Below are 22,376 nucleotides of genomic sequence, written 5' to 3'. Positions count from 1 at the left end.
TCCACACGCTTAAATCTGCAACGCACTACCAAACAGCAAAGATTATAACACATTAGCACACACGAAGAAAACCTGTCATGAGTTCAATGAAATATTATTACAGTCAATGGATGCCCTGAATTTTATTTAATTACCAAGTGTCCGCATGAACAACAATCTCGCTCGGAATTTATTTCGTTTTTCCGTTAAACATTTTTCCGCGCAAAAGACTGACGATGTGCGCACTGAGGCTGCAGTAGCCTGTGACTTCCAGCACGTGCAGTTTTTCTTGCTGTGCTTGCTCCTGGCCACATTTTTCCATTTTGTCTTTCCCTTTTACGTCTTCTCTTCCTGCGACTGCAGGGTGTCTAAAGGGAACAGACACCCTTCGGGTGAACTGCTCTACCTTTCCTTCCCATCTCTTTCTCGCCACTAGGAACTTCAAAAAAAACCTCGTGAAGTCACGTCCACCAACCTGGAAGCGGTGGCGCAAGGGTCACAAAAGCTTTTTAAAACAGTGAAACAACCTTCAGACTGCACCCGCTCTGCACTTAAGTGATTGGTGTGTACTACTCCAGCCAGGCCATGTCGTCACCGGCGACCTCTCCACCTTTTCCTCATTAAGTTCCGTTCTCTTGTTTTACTCCAGCTTAGGTTCACCTCGAGCTATATTCTGCGAAATTATTTCTGACTAGATAACAAGATACGTCTTTCAAATTTTATGTTAATTACAGTGCAGCGCATTATTTCAAGGCCTGAAAGTGATGTAGGTGGTTTTCTTTGTTGTTTCGCAGTCTATTTTCTCTGAGCAATTTATTGAGGAAACTCTTCTTGTTGTTGACACTTGAATTAATATCTTCTTTTACTCAGCGGCTATCAATAAGGCATTGCAGTCGTCTGCACAGATAATGCGACCATGAGAATTTTGGTTATCTGCAAAGTAGCTTACTTAACCGAGGAAACAAACTATACGAATGTCGAATCCTGCACATGTGGCAATTATATTGACGTTATATTATTCATTCGCGCCTCTAGATACATGCAACGCAAACCAGTCACTAGAACCTGCAGCGCAATACCGCAATTATCCGATCCTGATGACTCCCGCACTGATAGGCCATAGTCAAAAAATGCTAGTATTTTCGTTCACTCTTTCGTTAGTGCATCTGCCGGTCTGTGTTATCTACTTTTTTCCACATTTCAACGGCTGGGAATAAACAACGCCTTCCCCGCATTCCACACAGCGAGTCTGGTGATTTGTTGTACACCCGCGATATTTTTCAGGTTCTTCGGCGTTAACACGCCGGCAAAGACTTTTTAGTTAGTCTGTTGGAAGTATTTTCGAATGCCGATAAAAAATCTGTTGTGAGTTAAAAAGCGGCAGCAGTCATTCCAGATGACATATTCAACGGTTTTTCATATCATTGGCGGGATCGACATAGCTATTTAAAAAACAACTGATACAACTTCGTCTCCAGGTAGGAGTTACGGTCGCGAAAGACGCGGGTTCGATCCCGGCCACCGCGGTAGCATTACGATGGAGGTGAAATGCAAGAGGCCCGTGCGTTGTGCGATATTAGTGCATGTTAAAGAACCCCAGGTGGTCGAAATAATCCGGAGACCTCCACAACGGCGTCTGTCAGAACTTGAGTCAGGACATTGAGCCCTTTATAACAACACAGGAGCAACTGTAGAAACAGCATGTTTGAATTTTTGGCAAAATTTCTCTGAGGGGAGTAAAACGTTCACAATAAAGCTAGTATTACGGTTAATAAACAAGGTAAATTTTTAGTTCTTTGCCGATTCATTTAGCTTATTCTGAGACAATTTTTTTCAGTTTCAGTTTCAAATGATGAGTACCAACAAATAAGCATATTCTCAGCATCAGAGAACTTTAGGGCCTTTTGTTCTATTCAGACTGAAACTAGTGACAATGGCCGTCTGCTAGCACCAACCAGCTCCAACAGAAATACCGCTAAAGCGACAGCCAAAAGGGAGCAGAAGGCCATAAAGAAGACGTGCAACTGGGCTGCCTCAGCCAGAACATCGGCGTTTGTTTCGTAGTAATCCCCGGGACCGCACTTTTCAAGGCGTAGTTTTGAATCTCTTAGCAGTGAGGCCTCAACTATTCTTTGAAGAAACTCGTGGTACCCGCGCAAAAGGGGATAATTCTTGCGAACAGGCGTCACAAACGAAGCCGCGCTTAAATGTTCCCTCGAATGCACAAGCCCGTGTGCCCATTTGAGCAAGTAGCAAGTCGGCAACTTTTGTCCGAAGCATACATGACCCTCCTCCCGAGCGCATGAGTAGCAGTGACGCATATCGTAAACCAACAAGACATCTTTTTCTTTGCTTTTTAGAGACGCTGAGCGAAGGTTTGTGTAAAACTTGTTCGCGGTGATTCGCTCCTCAAGCATGAGGTGTGTGAACGTGCCCGCCATAATGCATGGAGTCACCCTTCCCTGATCCATCGCATCCTCAAGTTCTTGGATAGTGTCGATAACGTCAGGGGATGTTTGCAGACTAAGCCTTGAAACAAGCTCGCTCTGGAAATAACTCGACAGAGGTACCATCGCCGTTAGCCATACGCCGAGAACAATCCCACTTGCCAAAACCGAGCGTGGTCTTAGGGGAATCGGGCACGAATTTGAGTAAAATGAGGCAAGATGCATCATCAAAGCATCAGCGACTGTGGTCGCTAGCCCGTCATTTGTTTCCTTCAGATGAGCGATTGTTGTAACTGCAGAGGCAGAAAGTAATGCTGCTAAAAGGAGAAAAAGCCCGAGATTAGACTTCACCAGGATACCGAAGAAAGAGACCGGTTCAGGATGGCTTCTTTTGACGTAGAACGTCTCCTGTGCGGTTGCGAGTGCCGGTGGAACCGCAGACCTGAGCGCTAGCTTGTCGCTCGCAACGAGCATATATCCCGAAATGTCGTAATAGCTTTTCAACAGATCCTCGCGGTGAATTTTCAAGTCGCTGTAGAAACTTCGAAGCACTGTGACATTGTACAGGCCAAGAGCGTCCAACAGCAGTTCCGATTTCCAAAAGTTGGAACAGGGGCCTGTGGATTGCCGCTGAAGGCATGCGACACGGACGACACTGTCCCGTAACTCGCTTTGCTTGTCCAACCTGGCATCCTTGGCTTGCGAACGCCCGCTGCAGCCCCTCGAGTAGAGAGATACGTAAGCATTGGCCCTTGGTCGATGTGTTCCGTTCTCGTATGTAACTCCCTTCTGTATTCCGAGACGGCCGCAAGTAAAATTTCTTCCTTTCGATAGTATTACGAAACGGTTAAATGTCTTCCTTGTCTCGGTGTTCTCGGCAATCACAAGCCAGTCAACGAGGTAGGTTGATTGTGGGAAACTCAGAGTCTGTTGAAGACAGGCTGAATTATTTTCTCCGAGACTTTGTAACAGGACGTTCGTCTTGATGCTCATTTGCCTGTTCCCCTTCAGATATCGAAGAAAGCGATCACTGGGCAGTTTCCATTGTGTAACAGGCCATGGTACATAGCTCAGCAACAAACGATCTTCGGCGTCCCAGTGTCCTTTGCAAGTTACCAGCGCGGCGTGGTCATGCCTCGAGATGTGGGACTCAAGCGCTCGTAGAACATGCACTCTTTTTTCTTCATGTCCAAGGAATCCTTCAACTAAAGCTTGCCTTTGCAATAAAACTTTAAACAACACATAAACAAAAAAGATTGTAACTTTTCTCGCCATTTTCACACAGTCACTGTTTATGTTCGAAAAGTGTTTCTCACCAAGCAAACAAGATTTCTTCTGAAATATGTTCAGCGTTATATTTAGTTGTTATTCGCCTTTTACTGCAAGAAACATTGTGTTAAGCAAAAATGATGCTGCTGTGTTCGTTTCAATGTTTATGGTGGTCAACTTTGCGATGCGTATTTGCTGATTGTTATTAGCTGATGATTGTTATTGTTATACAGCAGCGTGCGTAGGCAATCGACAATAAACGCGTCGACACAAAAGCACACTGATGGACTTGAATTATTGAGGTTAGAAGGTGCAATCTGACGTTTTCAAGGCAGCTAAAGTGACATCACGTCAGTAATAAGAGTAGTTGTTCACACTGAGCACCCGTATGTTTCTATGGGTAAAAGCTGTATTTTTTTTATCTCACGCAATGAGACAACACCGTTCAATGCATTAGCGCCATATTATAGTTCATAATATTTTTTTTCTTACTCATGACTTAGCAGCCCTTACAGGCACAATAGATATCGTCTTGCCTTTCGTATTCCGGCAAAAGGTCTTCTGTGAAGAGTTCTAGCTTAGAGCGCAAGCGTATATTGGGGTGACGCAGTTCCGAGTTTCGGCACGGAGAAAAATGTTCATCTGTAAGCTGCTTGACCAATAGATGTACTCTTGCTTTAAATATGCTGCATTTCACCCGAAGGTAAATGTTTCCACGAGATAGACTGCTCTGAGCCGTGGGTTTGTCGACATACGTCTACGCACCTGGAGAAACGCCGTACGAAATGACACGAACAATAGATTTTGCGTGCTGGCTGTTCACAGATCGCCCCCTATCTCATTACACGACCCAATCGACCCAGTATTGAGCGTACCTTGTCTACCTGCGGCCTGTCGGTACCACGCTGAAAGAAAGGAAATTTCGCGTTGCTACGTATCACAGCATCTAATATTCAAAGTAATGATAGCAACAATTGCTTGCTGCATTTCAGGGAAACGAAAACTGGTACATAAATATAGAAACAGAAGACGACTTCAGTGCGTGAAGACAAGATGACAAAAGTCCTTGAGACAGGCAGCAACCTGTAGGAACCCAGGTTCCGGCTTCAAACTAGTCAATGCGCCTTCAGGCAGGCCACTGAAATTACAGAACATCGAGTGTACTTCTTCCTTTCGCCGCCCGCGAATATGGCGATACTTGATGAACAGATACAGTGCCAAGCCGGGAGTCTGGCAGATGATATTGAGGGTGATATCACAAAGAAGGAGGAAAGAAAATTTCAGCGCGCAGAACATAACTTGTGTGCAGCTTTCATTGATAGAAAGTGAAGTTATTCTGCTGCTTTCTTCTCCATATTGAGCTTCACGGCGTGACTGGAGTTAAGGACGTCAGCACTAATGTATAGTCTACTTTGCAAACCACGTTCGCTGGACTGTAATGAGAAGGAAGCCATTTCTCTGTATATCGTTTACTACATCGCCATTGTACTGCCTGTTAGTACGGATGGCAACAAAAGAGAAATCGTCCCGTTCTTTCTGTAAACGAACTTGTGAAAAATTATCAGGGTAATAAAGGTGCCGTAACTGTCTCCTTTCTTAGTGGACACCTCAAACGCGCCCTAAGGGAAGGGAGGGAGGTTGGATTGAAGGAGGAAATAGAGAAAGGTTCTGTAGTGGGTGGCTTAGGAATAATTTCGACCACCCAGAGATCTTTAGCGTGCTCTGATACTGCACCGCAAAATGACCCCTTTTGCGTTACGCTTCCATGGGAACGCGCCATCTGACACCGCCGCTGAGAGAGAGAAAGAGAAACAGAAGTACGGAAGGACAGGTTAACTAAGCGACTGCCAGTGTGCTACCGTACTAGCGAGAAAGAGAACAAAGGGAGAGAATGAAAGGAAATAGAGGACTGGGGAATTTGTTTTGCACGTGTCGGTATGTCATAACTATGGGGGGCACATAGGTACCGCTCTAAATATTCACAGCCTCGAACTCAACGGTTAATCTTTTCAGAGTTTCAATAGCCCCTTCACAGATCTCCCATGAGATGAAGGTTTTGACCATTGCCCCAGAATATGGGTGAAAGATAACAGGAACCTACTAATAAAGCATGCCTCCTTCACTGCATCTGACTGCATCAGGCGCCCTTCGTAGCCCTTCTTTCATCGGAAAGAAGGCAGCAAATAACTGCCAATAACTGCAGTAACTGCAGTAACTGCAGTAGCTGTAGCAAATTTCTTTCATCGGCAGCAAATAACTTCCTGACTCCCTGGTCGCGCAATCAAAAATTCTAAGCCACTCGTAAGTTATCGCTGGGGGCGTTTAGATGTAAAGCCCGCGGTGGCACTTTAACCTCCGTTTTCACTGCCACCGGCCGATATTAGAGAGCGTTTATTTTCAATAACTCGGCCAAAATTGCAACAATTATTTTATACCTTGTTCATTTGTTTTCGCTTCCAATATACTATTGCTAGCATCGACTTTTGATATCATGGCAAATAGGTGAAAAAGCAATGATACCCGCCGCTTCTATTATTGAAGTGGTGCGCGTTGACAAAAGGCGACTAAGGAAACTAATTATTACGCAACGGCGCATACAGCTTGTACAGGTCGCTGTTGAGGTCGCCCAGGAGGCGAACGCGGCCACGTTTATTTGAGGGCTCCCTGAGAAGAGGTAGCGGCAGAGCAGCGGCGGCAGCGTCCGGCCGAGGCCGAAGTCCAGAGCGTTCTCTGCGCGAGCCAGCGTTCTCCTTCGCGTGCCCACCGCTTCGTCTTCTTCCGCGTGCCGATACGGTGGCGCTACAAGCTCAATCGGTCGAAAAAATTTGCAGTGTCTTAGCTCATCTAGGCCAGGATATCCGTTGCCAAAGCAGTTTCGTCTACTGACATTTCGGTAGCGACACGCCGTCGTCGTTCAGCAACTTGGCGACGTCTCTTCGCGAGGCGTTCCTATCGTTCCTCGGGCGCCTCGGCCACCCGCTAAGCCTTTTTTGCTGCAGTGAGGCGCATAGCGAAGTGATCTCGTCACGCGTAGCGAAACTCGGCGCAGCGGCTGTGGCGGAGCGACGGCGAGCGGCGCACACCTGTGGCTCCAGCGCAACTGGTTGCCATAGTAACGACGCATGCGCAGTAGTGGCCTTTGCCCGGCTCCACGAAATGCGTTTCTCCTAGCCTGGTGTAGCTTTCGCTACAAAAGCCATCGGCGTAGTAGTAGTCGGCACCGCGTGTCGTAAATAATCGGGGCGGCGTAAAAAAACCATATCATTGTAATCTGTAGTTCTAGAGATTGAAGATTGATTCGTGTGTGATAGGCGATGACGAATTAATTAAATCATTCAAATTAATTGAATATTTAAAGAAATGAAAAATGACAAAATTGAAAAAGGGGTCTCAAAGATGTCAATCATCTCATCCACCGTGGCGGCCAGCACTTCATCACCTTGCCACTTGTTTTCTGTAATGAACGCCATCGCTGAATCACGCATCCCTTCGTCCACGTCTTCCTCAGTTTACGATCGGGACGATCGCTCGGTGGCCCGGGTAATGTTACGAAGAAGACGAAGCTGGCAGTGGCGCGGGACTAAGCACTCGCGCTAGGCCAGCGGCCATTAAATCATCTCTTGTCCATCGTTCATCACGCCTCATTCTTCGCTGGCCGCCACGTTACAATATGGCGTTCTTACGTTTCAGTTCTTTTCATCCTGACAGCATGCGATGTTTGCAGGCAGAAAAATGCGGATTTTTGCGGAATCACTGTTATACTCCACTTCCCGGTGCATTGAACATACGTGCACAAGTTTCGCTACGTACTCGATTGCGATGGGCTGTTTTTTCGTTTGTAGTGCAGTAATGCGTCGTCGGGGCATTTTATTCCTGTCGTGTATTCCTGCTTTTAGAAGTGAAAATTTCTGCCTTGTAGTTTAAACTTGATTCTATCACTAACCGACGAACTTTTGTTGTTATAATCTCGCTTTGTCGGCTTGCGAAATTTCTTTTGTTAGAATTTTTCCTTACCTCAAGACTTCCGTATTTTTGAGGACCGGCAATAAACAAATCTTCTCCTCAAACAACAAAATGTGGCTCCTCCAACGCAACGAACGAATATTCTTCCAATATGAACACAGCTCGGGAGAAAGAATCAGAAGCTATGGCTGTTTCTTGTCGGGCTGTAAGAGTGTAAATTATCCGCTTACATATTTTGCGCTAACGAGGCGCGACTGCATTATACTCCCGCGAAGCCTAATCTCTCGTAGATAAAAACTTCGCTTAGATAAACCGCAGCTTAAAGGGGCCCAGAAACACTATCTTAGTTGACTGTTTTGCCTGTTGATCGCATACAGTGAGTTACAATGGTGCTATTAGCGTCGGTAATACCGCGTATATTGCGTTTTTTAATAATTTAATGTCCTCCCCCCAAAAAATGCATGACTCTGATGGTGTCCCCACACAGTGGCGGGTTTCAGCAGCGGATATGACATCACCTGGCGTGAGCTTGATGATTGGACAAACAGTAAATATAGCGCAAATTGTGGGAATAAAAAGAGAAACATTTTTTCACCTGTCTGCGTTTTATATTAGATCAACAAAAAGAACTTGTTCGTCTTAGATAAAAACCCTGCAAAGCAAGTAAAATAAAAATACACCACTAGGTGCTCTGGTATGGAAACGACACTGCCAGTCTCAGCAGTTACAGAGAGCAGGCAACCACGGAGGGCAGACTTGCGCGACGTGCTCTGGCAGGTTGTTTTGATTGGTTGCGCCAGGTGCCGTCATAGGGAGAGCGAAATAGGAGTGGGAAGCCCCGCCTAAATCGAGCTGAGGGCAGCGTTTTGTTTGCTTGTATTTTGAAATTTCTTCATTGAATAGCTCCCGTTCCTGTGCATCGATTCCCGTAATTCTTTTTAAGTCAGCATCTGTGTGACATAAAGAATCCACATGAAGTATAGCGGGTATCCCCTCAAGCAGTGTTTCGCAGCCCCTTTAAGCCTAAGCTGGGTATAACTTTATTATGCAGGGTTTTTTTCATGGCCCGCCGATTCCAGTGTTATTTCGGTAACCAACGACAGCAGTGAATAAAGCCTGTATAAGCAAGTCAAAAACTCCATATTTATTTCAGTTTGTTCTTGTAATTAACTTTTAGTATATTTAATAAGGAGATTTTAACTATGAAGCATTTTCTTGTGGCTAAAGGATCAGTGGAGAAATCAAAGCAGGCGCATGTTCAATGCCGACTTAAAATATACGCTACAATGCTGCAACTATGTGACCATGCGCTACCAGGAGCAAAGAAGTCATGGTATCTCGTGAATGAGTGCCAGCCTGTCCAAATGTTTGCGTTTAAGTTAATTGCCAAAGCGGTACAAATATTATGTTTGAAATTTTACAAACATTTCAACGGCAATGAAATTTTCCTCTGGCAGACATCGCACCAGCAGTGGACTTTGACGGGATACGGAATAGCGTAAGTTATATGACCGATCCATAGTTGAGGTAAATGAAAGACTTCCAGGAAACGAGGAAGTAGCAGCGTACAGCAGATTGTCCGGTCATAAAACGAGTATAGGAAAATTTAGGAGCAGTGCCAGACGAGCTGGCACAAAACATGACTTGTTGGAGGTGAACGAGAAAGGGCATTGTACATTGTTGATGAGTCCAACTTAATGATGACATCCTAAATGTTGGCTCAGGATATCAGCAATCAGGCACGGCATACGTGGCAGATCAGGGGAAGATTTGAAAGCGGGGAACGGGGTGAGATCACCCCTGTTCTAGGTGTAATTCTTGTGACAAAAAGTTTGAGCAGTGTATGGTGGAAATGGCTGTCTTCTCATTACCTTCCTTTAGGAGTTACCCAAAGGCGCGCCACCGTTGCAGCGGCACAAGACTGACAATATACACTTCGTCATACAAGTAATTCAGTTCAGCGCATATGATGTTTTGGTTTCACCTTTTTATTGACGCACTGGGCAAGCTGTTAAGATTGATCACATATAGGCACACTCTTACACAAAATGATTCATGCATATTTCCAAGAAACAACGCACATCTTTGCTTCAGGTGAACACAACTCGCAGTAACAGCACCGCAATAAGTGCACACTTAGGTGAATACTGTGTCCACACGCTTAAATCTGCAACGCACTACCAAACAGCAAAGATTATAACACATTAGTACACACGAGGAAAAGCTGTCATGAGTTTATTGAAATATTGTTACGGACAATGGATGCCCTGATTTTTATTTTTACCATGTGTGCGCATAAACAACAATCTCGCTCGGAATTTATTTCGCTGTTCCTTTAAACATCTTCCCACGCGAAAAATAATATGCATGAAGCTTGTACAACAAGAGCTAATCTCAGCAGAGAAACGAAGGGAAATGAGGGGCTACTTATGACATATATATGAAAGAAGGCAACACTCCATTAAACCAAGGAGCGTAAGGTAATGTTTAGTATCTTTTTTTAGTATAGATAAACAGGATAGTATTCGTGTAATTTATTTATGACCGCAAATTATCCGGTCACAAACTAGAAGAAAGAACAACCACATTCCGTCGTTAGAATCCAAACCCAAAACCACCAGGATCATGGGTTCAGATTCAGCAGGCGGCATGTAGTTGTTTAACCTGCTGCTAGTCACGCTGTACACCATGGTTCGGGCCGAGTCCAAGACGAGCTAGTTGTGGCATTGCTTCAGACTGTTATCAACACATGCACTGCTCTTGCTGGACGCGGTGAATGCGATCCTGCAGCTCTTCACTCGCGAGCACAATGGCTACTCCACCCACATCACTCTGAGAAGTCGGGATGTCTAACTTTTTCATTCACAGTATCAACGGAGGTGGGAAACAACCTTGGTAGACGGTGGAATGTCTGCGCTGTGTGCATGTCCCGTGTAAGGCAGCGAGCGACAGACAACGTGCGCACTGAGGATTGAGGCTAGAGTGGCCTGTGACTTCCTGCGCGCGTAGTTTTTCTTGCTCTGCTTGCTCCTGGCTACATTTCTCTCTTTTGTCTTTCCTTTTTACGTCTTCTCTTTCTGCGACTACAGGGTGGCTATAGGGAATAAACACTCTTCGGGTGAACTACACTACCTTTCCTTTCCATCTCTTTCTGGAACATGAAAAAAAAACATCGTGAGGTCACCTCCACCAACCTGGACGCGGTGGCGCGAGTGAAGAAAAGCTTTTCAAAACAGGGAAACAACCTTCAGGCTGCACCCGCTCTGCACTTAAGTGATTGGTGTGTACTACTCCAGCCAGGCCATGTTGTCACCGGCCGACCTCTCCACCTTTTCCTCATTAAATTCCTTTCTCTTCTTTTAATCCAAATTAGGTGCACCTCGAGCTATATTCCGTGAATTTTTTCTGATTAGATCAGAAGATATGTTTTTCAAATTTTACGTTAATGACAGTGCAGTGCATTATTTCAAGGCATCACAGTGATGTAGGTGGTTTTCTTTGTTGTTCCGCACTCTTATTTTCTCTGAGCAATTTATTGAGAAACTAATTTGTTGTTCACACTTGAATGAATTAATATTTTTTTTTACTTAGCGGCTGTCAATAAGGCATTTTAGTCGTCTGCACAAATAATGCGACCATAATAATTTTAGGTATCTGCAAAGTAGCTTACGGAACCGAGGAAACAAATGATACGAGTGTTGAATCCTGCTCATATGACAATTATATTGATGTTACATTATCCATTCGCGCCTCTGGATACCTGCAACGCAAACCACTCAATAAAACCTACAGCGGAATACCGCGATTATCCGATCCTGATGACTCCCGCACTGATAGGCCATAGGAAGCCATACATTCAGGCGCTTTGTAAAAAGTTAGCTGCAGCATGCTTTGCACTCTACAAATGCCGAGATTATTTTGGTAATGACATACTCATAACTATTTATTTCTCAATTTTTCAAAGCCAGTTATCATATTGCATTGAATCATGGGGCCACACCTACCAATCTTATTTGGAACCACTTAGGGTCTTGCAAAAAAGGGCAATTCGATTCATTTCACATTCAGGATACAACGCCCACACTGCTCCTCTTTTTAAACAGATGGATATACTGCCACTACAATCATTACTTGAATACAGGACTGTCTTGACAATACACACATGCCTTACAGACAATTACCCGTTACACTCATCGCTATTCTGTATCCCACCACTATGCACTCGCAACGCCACTCATAGAAATTTCCTTCTTCCGAAAACAAAAAATGTCTATGGAGAAAGAAGGATGGCCCATGTTGGTATTAAGCTGTGGAACAAGCTTCCAAGTGAACTCAAACATTGTAAAACTTTTCGTGTGTCACTGAAGAAATATTATAAACAATGAGTGAAGCCACCGCTTTTTTTTTCTTTTCATGTATTTTTGTGTGTTTGTATCTGTTTGTAAAAGAGGCTTGGTGCTCTGAATATTGTTGCTCTATGTACCCATTTATGTCTTTCTAATTTCATGAGCTTTTATATGAATGTAATTAATTTTTGTTATGCCTGCAATTTTCTTTGAAACTGAATTGCATGGATCCCAACTACCGTATTTTCCGGTGTACAAGACGCACCCTTGTATAAGACGCACCCGCCATATATTCAGGCTGTCATTGAAAAAATTGGTATATAAGACGCACCCGTGTATAAGACGCATCCTAATTTACCCAGTTAGGCTAGTGAGGCTTAATTAAACATGCTTATGCGACCATCGCAAAAAGCACCGTACGTGAGAGAAGTTCTTAAGCAACGCTATGTGATCGAAAAAGGCAACACTCATGCCATACCCGCCCACGTTTCAGCACAAAAGAAAAAAAAGCGAAAGAACTCTCTTTATGTCCATAGCAATTTATTTTCACATAAAACCTTCAAAGTCTTCATCTTCGGATGCGCTATCGAAACGGCAACGCGGCTGAAGCATTCTCTTCGCACTACGCACTTGCAAAGGGTGACTAAAAAAAAAAAACATCGGCTTCTCTTGGCTTGTCTTGACAATGGCGAGAAGCGCGACTGTCGCCATCTTTTGGCATTTCACATTACCTTTGCTTGGGGCCTCCGAAACGGTTCGTATTTAAGATCCCGGAAGTGGTCAACCCCGCCGTTTCATGATAAACTTCACCTAAAATGTTGCGCACGGCGGTCCCCGTATTTAAGTATTAACCATGTTGCAACCGCGTTATTGGTAGTAATATTTTTTCGGTGAAAAAAGCTTGAACATGAACCTAAATAATTTCTCAACTCGCAAAAAAAAAAAAACGGAAAATTCGCATATAAGACGCACCCTTGTATAGGACGCACCAGCAAGGTTTTTGAAAAAAAACCGCGTCTTATACACCGGAAAATACGGTAGCTTCCAGCTAGGGATCCAGATGTTTTAACAAGCATGCCTTGTATGAATGTTGAGAAATAAAAATTGAATCAATCAATCAATAGTGAAAAAATGCAAGTATTTTCGTTCACTCTCTCGTTACTGCATCTGCCGGTCTGTCTTATCTACTTTTTTCCACATTTCAACGGCTGGGAATAAACAACGCCTTCCGCGCATTCGACAAAGCGAGTCTGGTGATTTGTGGTACACCCGCGATATTTTTCAGGTTCTTCGGCGTTGACACGCCCGCGACGACTTTTTAGTTAGTCTGTTGGAATTATTTTCGGATGCCGATAAAAAAGTTGTTGTGAGTTAAAGAGCGGCAGCAGTCGTTCCAGATGACATAATCAACGATTTTTCATATCATTGGTGGGATTGATATAGCTATTTTAAAGACAAGTGATACAACTTCGTCTCCAGGTAGGAGTTACTGTCGCGAAAGACGCGGGTTTGATCCCGGCCACCGCGGTAGCATTACGATGGAGGTGAAATGCAAGAGGCCCGTGCGTTGTGCGATATTAGTGCATGTTAAAGAACCCCAGGTGGTCGAAATAATCCGGAGACCTCCACAACGGCGTCTGTCAGAACTTGAGTCAGGACATTGAGCCCTTTATAACAACACAGGAGCAACTATAGAAACAGCATGTTTGAATTTTTGGCAAGATTATTCTGAGGGGAGTAAAACGTTTACAATAAAGCTAGTATTACGGTTAATAAACAAGGTAAATTTTTAGTTCTTTGCCGGTTCATTTAGCTTATTCTGAGACAATTTTTTTCAGTTTCAGTTTCAAATGATGGGTACCAACAAATAAGCGTATTCTCAGCATCAGATAACTTTAGAGCCTTTTGTTGTATTCAGACTGAAACTAGTGACAATGGCCGTCTGCTAGCACCAACCAGCTCAAACAGAAACACCGCCAAAGAGACAGCCAAAAGGGAGCAGAAGGCCATAAAGAAGACGTGCAACTGGGCTGCCTCAGCCAGAACATCGGCGTTTGTTTCGTAGTAATCCCCGGGACCGCACTTTTCAAGGCGTAGTTTTGAATCTCTTAGCAGTGAGGCCTCAACTATTCTTTGAAGAAACTCGTGGTACCCGCGCAAAAGGGGATAATTCTTGCGAACAGGCGTCACAAACGAAGCCGCGCTTAAATGTTCCCTCGAATGCACAAGCCCGTGTGCCCATTTGAGCAAGTAGCAAGTCGGCAACTTTTGTCCGAAGCATACATGACCCTCCTCCCGAGCGCATGAGTAGCAGTGACGCATATCGTAAACCAACAAGACATCTTTTTCTTTGCTTTTTAGAGACGCTGAGCGAAGGCTTGTGTACAACTTGTTCGTGGTGATTCGCTCCTCAACCATGCGGTGTGTGAACGTGCCCGCCATAATGCATGGAGTCAACCTTCCCTGATCCATCGCATCCTCAAGTTCTTGGATAGTGTCGATAACGTCTGGAGATGTTTGCAGACTCAGCCTTGAAACAAGCTCGCTCTGGAAATAACTCGACAGAGGTACCATCGCCATTAGCCATACGCCGAGAACAATCCCACTTGCCAAAACCGAGCGTGGTCTTAGGGGAATTGGGCACGAATTTGAGTAAAATGAGGCAAGATGCATCATCAAAGCATCAGCGACTGTGGTCGCTAGCCCGTCATTTGTTTCCTTCAGATGAGCGATTGTTGTAACTGCAGAGGCAGAAAGTAATGCTGCTAAAAGGAGAAAAAGCCCGAGATTAGACTTCACCAGGATACCGAAGAAAGAGACCGGTTCAGGATGGCTTCTTTTGACGTAGAACGTCTCCTGTGCGGTTGCGAGTGCCGGTGGAACCGCAGACCTGAGCGCTAGCTTGTCGCTCGCAACGAGCATATATCCCGAAATGTCGTAATAGCTTTTCAACAGATCCTCGCGGTGAATTTTCAAGTCGCTGTAGAAACTTCGAAGCACTGTGACATTGTACAGGCCAAGAGCGTCCAACAGCAGTTCCGATTTCCAAAAGTTGGAACAGGGGCCTGTGGATTGCCGCTGAAGGCATGCGACACGGACGACACTGTCCCGTAACTCGCTTTGCTTGTCCAACCTGGCATCCTTGGCTTGCGAACGCCCGCTGCAGCCCCTCGAGTAGAGAGATACGTAAGCATTGGCCCTTGGTCGATGTGTTCCGTTCTCGTATGTAACTCCCTTCTGTATTCCGAGACGGCCGCAAGTAAAATTTCTTCCTTTCGATAGTATTACGAAACGGTTAAATGTCTTCCTTGTCTCGGTGTTCTCGGCAACCACAAGCCAGTCAACGAGGTAGGTTGATTGTGGGAAACTCAGAGTCTGTTGAAGACAGGCTGAATTATTTTCTCCGAGACTTTGTAACAGGACGTTCGTCTTGATGCTCATTTGCCTGTTCCCCTTCAGATATCGAAGAAAGCGATCACTGGGCAGTTTCCATTGTGTAACAGGCCATGGTACATAGCTCAGCAACAAACGATCTTCGGCGTCCCAGTGTCCTTTGCAAGTTACCAGCGCGGCGTGGTCATGCCTCGAGATGTGGGACTCAAGCGCTCGTAGAACATGCACTCTTTTTTCTTCATGTCCAAGGAATCCTTCAACTAAAGCTTGCCTTTGCAATAAAACTTTAAACAACACATAAACAAAAAAGATTGTAACTTTTCTCGCCATTTTCACACAGTCACTGTTTATGTTCGAAAAGTGTTTCTCACCAAGCAAACAAGATTTCTTCTGAAATATGTTCAGCGTTATATTTAGTTGTTATTCGCCTTTTACTGCAAGAAACATTGTGTTAAGCAAAAATGATGCTGCTGTGTTCGTTTCAATGTTTATGGTGGTCAACTTTGCGATGCGTATTTGCTGATTGTTATTAGCTGATGATTGTTATTGTTATACAGCAGCGTGCGTAGGCAATCGACAATAAACGCGTCGACACAAAAGCACACTGATGGACTTGAATTATTGAGGTTAGAAGGTGCAATCTGACGTTTTCAAGGCAGTTAAAGTGACATCACGTCAGTAATAAGAGTAGTTGTTCACACTGAGCACCCGTATGTTTCTATGGGTAAAAGCTGTATTTTTTTTATCTCACGCAATGAGACAACACCGTTCAATGCATTAGCGCCATATTATAGTTCATAATATTTTTTTTCTTACTCATGACTTAGCAGCCCTTACAGGCACAATAGATATCGTCTTGCCTTTCGTATTCCGGCAAAAGGTCTTCTGTGAAGAGTTCTAGCTTAGAGCGCAAGCGTATATTGGGGTGACGCAGTTCCGAGTTTCGGCACGGAGAAAAATGTTCATCTGTAAGCTGCTTGACCAATAGATGTACTCTTGCTTTAAATATGCTGCATTTCACCCGAAGGTAAATGTTTCCACGAGATAGACTGCTCTGAGCCGTGGGTTTGTCGACATACGTCTACGCACCTGGAGAAACGCGGTACGAAATGACACGAACAATAGATTTTGCGTGCTGGCTGTTCACAGATCGCCCCCTATCTCATTACACGACCCAATCGACCCAGTATTGAGCGTACCTTGTCTACCTGCGGCCTGTCGGTACCACGCTGAAAGAAAGGAAATTTCGCGTTGCTACGTATCACAGCATCTAATATTCAAAGTAATGATAGCAACAATTGCTTGCTGCATTTCAGGGAAACGAAAACTGGTACATAAATATAGAAACAGAAGACGACTTCAGTGCGTGAAGACAAGATGACAAAAGTCCTTGAGACAGGCAGCAACCTGTAGGAACCCAGGTTCCGGCTTCAAACTAGTCAATGCGCCTTCAGGCAGGCCACTGAAATTACAGAACATCGAGTGTACTTCTTCCTTTCGCCGCCCGCGAATATGGCGATACTTGATGAACAGATACAGTGCCAAGCCGGGAGTCTGGCAGATGATATTGAGGGTGATATCACAAAGAAGGAGGAAAGAAAATTTCAGCGCGCAGAACATAACTTGTGTGCAGCTTTCATTGATAGAAAGTGAAGTTATTCTGCTGCTTTCTTCTCCATATTGAGCTTCACGGCGTGACTGGAGTTAAGGACGTCAGCACTAATGTATAGTCTACTTTGCAAACCACGTTCGCTGGACTGTAATGAGAAGGAAGCCATTTCTCTGTATATCGTTTACTACATCGCCATTGTACTGCCTGTTAGTACGGATGGCAACAAAAGAGAAATCGTCCCGTTCTTTCTGTAAACGAACTTGTGAAAAATTATCAGGGTAATAAAGGTGCCGTAACTGTCTCCTTTCTTAGTGGACACCTCAAACGCGCCCTAAGGGAAGGGAGGGAGGTTGGATTGAAGGAGGAAATAGAGAAAGGTTCTGTAGTGGGTGGCTTCGGAATAATTTCGACCACCCAGAGATCTTTAGCGTGCTCTGATACTGCACCGCAAAATGACCCCTTTTGCGTTACGCTTCCATGGGAACGCGCCATCTGACACCGCCGCTGAGAGAGAGAAAGAGAAACAGAAGTACGGAAGGACAGGTTAACTAAGCGACTGCCAGTGTGCTACCGTACTAGCGAGAAAGAGAACAAAGGGAGAGAACGAAAGGAAATAGAGGACTGGGGAATTTGTTTTGCACGTGTCGGTATGTCATAACTATGGGGGGCACATAGGTACCGCTCTAAATATTCACAGCCTCGAACTCAACGGTTAATCTTTTCAGAGTTTCAATAGCCCCTTCACAGATCTCCCATGAGATGAAGGTTTTGACCATTGCCCCAGAATATGGGTGAAAGATAACAGGAACCTACTAATAAAGCATGCCTCCTTCACTGCATCTGACTGCATCAGGCGCCCTTCGTAGCCCTTCTTTCATCGGAAAGAAGGCAGCAAATAACTGCCAATAACTGCAGTAACTGCAGTAACTGCAGTAGCAGTAGCAAATTTCTTTCATCGGCAGCAAATAACTTCCTGACTCCCTGGTCGCGCAATCAAAAATTCTAAGCCACTCGTAAGTTATCGCTGGGGGCGTTTAGATGTAAAGCCCGCGGTGGCACTTTAACCTCCGTTTTCACTGCCACCGGCCGATATTAGAGAGCGTTTATTTTCAATAACTCGGCCAAAATTGCAACAATTATTTTATACCTTGTTCATTTGTTTTCGCTTCCAATATACTATTGCTAGCATCGACTTTTGATATCATGGCAAATAGGTGAAAAAGCAATGATACCCGCCGCTTCTATTATTGAAGTGGTGCGCGTTGACAAAAGGCGACTAAGGAAACTAATTATTACGCAACGGCGCATACAGCTTGTACAGGTCGCTGTTGAGGTCGCCCAGGAGGCGAACGCGGCCACGTTTATTTGAGGGCTCCCTGAGAAGAGGTAGCGGCAGAGCAGCGGCGGCAGCGTCCGGCCGAGGCCGAAGTCCAGAGCGTTCTCTGCGCGAGCCAGCGTTCTCCTTCGCGTGCCCACCGCTTCGTCTTCTTCCGCGTGCCGATACGGTGGCGCTACAAGCTCAATCGGTCGAAAAAATTTGCAGTGTCTTAGCTCATCTAGGCCAGGATATCCGTTGCCAAAGCAGTTTCGTCTACTGACATTTCGGTAGCGACACGCCGTCGTCGTTCAGCAACTTGGCGACGTCTCTTCGCGAGGCGTTCCTATCGTTCCTCGGGCGCCTCGGCCACCCGCTAAGCCTTTTTTGCTGCAGTGAGGCGCATAGCGAAGTGATCTCGTCACGCGTAGCGAAACTCGGCGCAGCGGCTGTGGCGGAGCGACGGCGAGCGGCGCACACCTGTGGCTCCAGCGCAACTGGTTGCCATAGTAACGACGCATGCGCAGTAGTGGCCTTTGCCCGGCTCCACGAAATGCGTTTCTCCTAGCCTGGTGTAGCTTTCGCTACAAAAGCCATCGGCGTAGTAGTAGTCGGCACCGCGTGTCGTAAATAATCGGGGCGGCGTAAAAAAACCATATCATTGTAATCTGTAGCTCTAGAGATTGAAGATTGATTCGTGTGTGATAGGCGATGACGAATTAATTAAATCATTCAAATTAATTGAATATTTAAAGAAATGAAAAATGACAAAATTGAAAAAGGGGTCTCAAAGATGTCAATCATCTCATCCACCGTGGCGGCCAGCACTTCATCACCTTGCCACTTGTTTTCTGTAATGAACGCCATCGCTGAATCACGCATCCCTTCGTCCACGTCTTCCTCAGTTTACGATCGGGACGATCGCTCGGTGGCCCGGGTAATGTTACGAAGAAGACGAAGCTGGCAGTGGCGCGGGACTAAGCACTCGCGCTAGGCCAGCGGCCATTAAATCATCTCTTGTCCATCGTTCATCACGCCTCATTCTTCGCTGGCCGCCACGTTACAATATGGCGTTCTTACGTTTCAGTTCTTTTCATCCTGACAGCATGCGATGTTTGCAGGCAGAAAAATGCGGATTTTTGCGGAATCACTGTTACACTCCACTTCCCGGTGCATTGAACATACGTGCACAAGTTTCGCTACGTACTCGATTGCGATGGGCTGTTTTTTCGTTTGTAGTGCAGTAATGCGTCGTCGGGGCATTTTATTCCTGTCGTGTATTCCTGCTTTTAGAAGTGAAAATTTCTGCCTTGTAGTTTAAACTTGATTCTATCACTAACCGAAGAACTTTTGTTGTTATAATCTCGCTTTGTCGGCTTGCGAAATTTCTTTTGTTAGAATTTTTCCTTACCTCAAGACTTCCGTATTTTTGAGGACCGGCAATAAACAAATCTTCTCCTCAAACAACAAAATGTGGCTCCTCCAACGCAACGAACGAATATTCTTCCAATATGAACACAGCTCGGGAGAAAGAATCAGAAGCTATGGCTGTTTCTTGTCGGGCTGTAAGAGTGTAAATTATCCGCTTACATATTTTGCGCTAACGAGGCGCGACTGCATTATACTCCCGCGAAGCCTAATCTCTCGTAGATAAAAACTTCGCTTAGATAAACCGCAGCTTAAAGGGGCCCAGAAACACTATCTTAGTTGACTGTTTTGCCTGTTGATCGCATACAGTGAGTTACAATGGTGCTATTAGCGTCGGTAATACCGCGTATATTGCGTTTTTTAATGATTTAATGTCCTCCCCCCAAAAAATGCATGACTCTGATGGTGTCCCCACACAGTGGCGGGTTTCAGCAGCGGATATGACATCACCTGGCGTGAGCTTGATGATTGGACAAACAGTAAATATAGCGCAAATTGTGGGAATAAAAAGAGAAACATTTTTTCACCTGTCTGCGTTTTATATTAGATCAACAAAAAGAACTTGTTCGTCTTAGATAAAAACCCTGCAAAGCAAGTAAAATAAAAATACACCACTAGGTGCTCTGGTATGGAAACCACACTGCCAGTCTCAGCAGTTACAGAGAGCAGGCAACCACGGAGGGCAGACTTGCGCGACGTGCTCTGGCAGGTTGTTTTGATTGGTTGCGCCAGGTGCCGTCATAGGGAGAGCGAAATAGGAGTGGGAAGCCCCGCCTAAATCGAGCTGAGGGCAGCGTTTTGTTTGCTTGTATTTTGAAATTTCTTCATTGAATAGCTCCCGTTCCTGTGCATCGATTCCCGTAATTCTTTTTAAGTCAGCATCTGTGTGACATAAAGAATCCACATGAAGTATAGCGGGTATCCCCCCAAGCAGTGTTTCGCAGCCCCTTTAAGCCTAAGCTGGGTATAACTTTATTATGCAGGGTTTTTTTCATGGCCCGCCGATTCCAGTGTTATTTCGGTAACCAACGACAGCAGTGAATAAAGCCTGTATAAGCAAGTCAAAAACTCCATATTTATTTCAGTTTGTTCTTGTAATTAACTTTTAGTATATTTAATAAGGAGATTTTAACTATGAAGCATTTTCTTGTGGCTAAAGGATCAGTGGAGAAATCAAAGCAGGCGCATGTTCAATGCCGACTTAAAATATACGCTACAATGCTGCAACTATGTGACCATGCGCTACCAGGAGCAAAGAAGTCATGGTATCTCGTGAATGAGTGCCAGCCTGTCCAAATGTTTGCGTTTAAGTTAATTGCCAAAGCGGTACAAATATTATGTTTGAAATTTTACAAACATTTCAACGGCAATGAAATTTTCCTCTGGCAGACATCGCACCAGCAGTGGACTTTGACGGGATACGGAATAGCGTAAGTTATATGACCGATCCATAGTTGAGGTAAATGAAAGACTTCCAGGAAACGAGGAAGTAGCAGCGTACAGCAGATTGTCCGGTCATAAAACGAGTATAGGAAAATTTAGGAGCAGTGCCAGACGAGCTGGCACAAAACATGACTTGTTGGAGGTGAACGAGAAAGGGCATTGTACATTGTTGATGAGTCCAACTTAATGATGACATCCTAAATGTTGGCTCAGGATATCAGCAATCAGGCACGGCATACGTGGCAGATCAGGGGAAGATTTGAAAGCGGGGAACGGGGTGAGATCACCCCTGTTCTAGGTGTAATTCTTGTGACAAAAAGTTTGAGCAGTGTATGGTGGAAATGGCTGTCTTCTCATTACCTTCCTTTAGGAGTTACCCAAAGGCGCGCCACCGTTGCAGCGGCACAAGACTGACAATATACACTTCGTCATACAAGTAATTCAGTTCAGCGCATATGATGTTTTGGTTTCACCTTTTTATTGACGCACTGGGCAAGCTGTTAAGATTGATCACATATAGGCACACTCTTACACAAAATGATTCATGCATATTTCCAAGAAACAACGCACATCTTTGCTTCAGGTGAACACAACTCGCAGTAACAGCACCGCAATAAGTGCACACTTAGGTGAATACTGTGTCCACACGCTTAAATCTGCAACGCACTACCAAACAGCAAAGATTATAACACATTAGTACACACGAGGAAAAGCTGTCATGAGTTTATTGAAATATTGTTACGGACAATGGATGCCCTGATTTTTATTTTTACCATGTGTGCGCATAAACAACAATCTCGCTCGGAATTTATTTCGCTGTTCCTTTAAACATCTTCCCACGCGAAAAATAATATGCATGAAGCTTGTACAACAAGAGCTAATCTCAGCAGAGAAACGAAGGGAAATGAGGGGCTACTTATGACATATATATGAAAGAAGGCAACACTCCATTAAACCAAGGAGCGTAAGGTAATGTTTAGTATCTTTTTTTAGTATAGATAAACAGGATAGTATTCGTGTAATTTATTTATGACCGCAAATTATCCGGTCACAAACTAGAAGAAAGAACAACCACATTCCGTCGTTAGAATCCAAACCCAAAACCACCAGGATCATGGGTTCAGATTCAGCAGGCGGCATGTAGTTGTTTAACCTGCTGCTAGTCACGCTGTACACCATGG

The sequence above is a fragment of the Amblyomma mixtum genome, chromosome 4 (genome assembly GCF_055824585.1).
Source record: "Amblyomma mixtum isolate Tamu chromosome 4, ASM5582458v1, whole genome shotgun sequence".
NCBI lineage: Eukaryota > Metazoa > Arthropoda > Arachnida > Ixodida > Ixodidae > Amblyomma > Amblyomma mixtum.
This window is presented reverse-complemented; position numbering follows the sequence as displayed.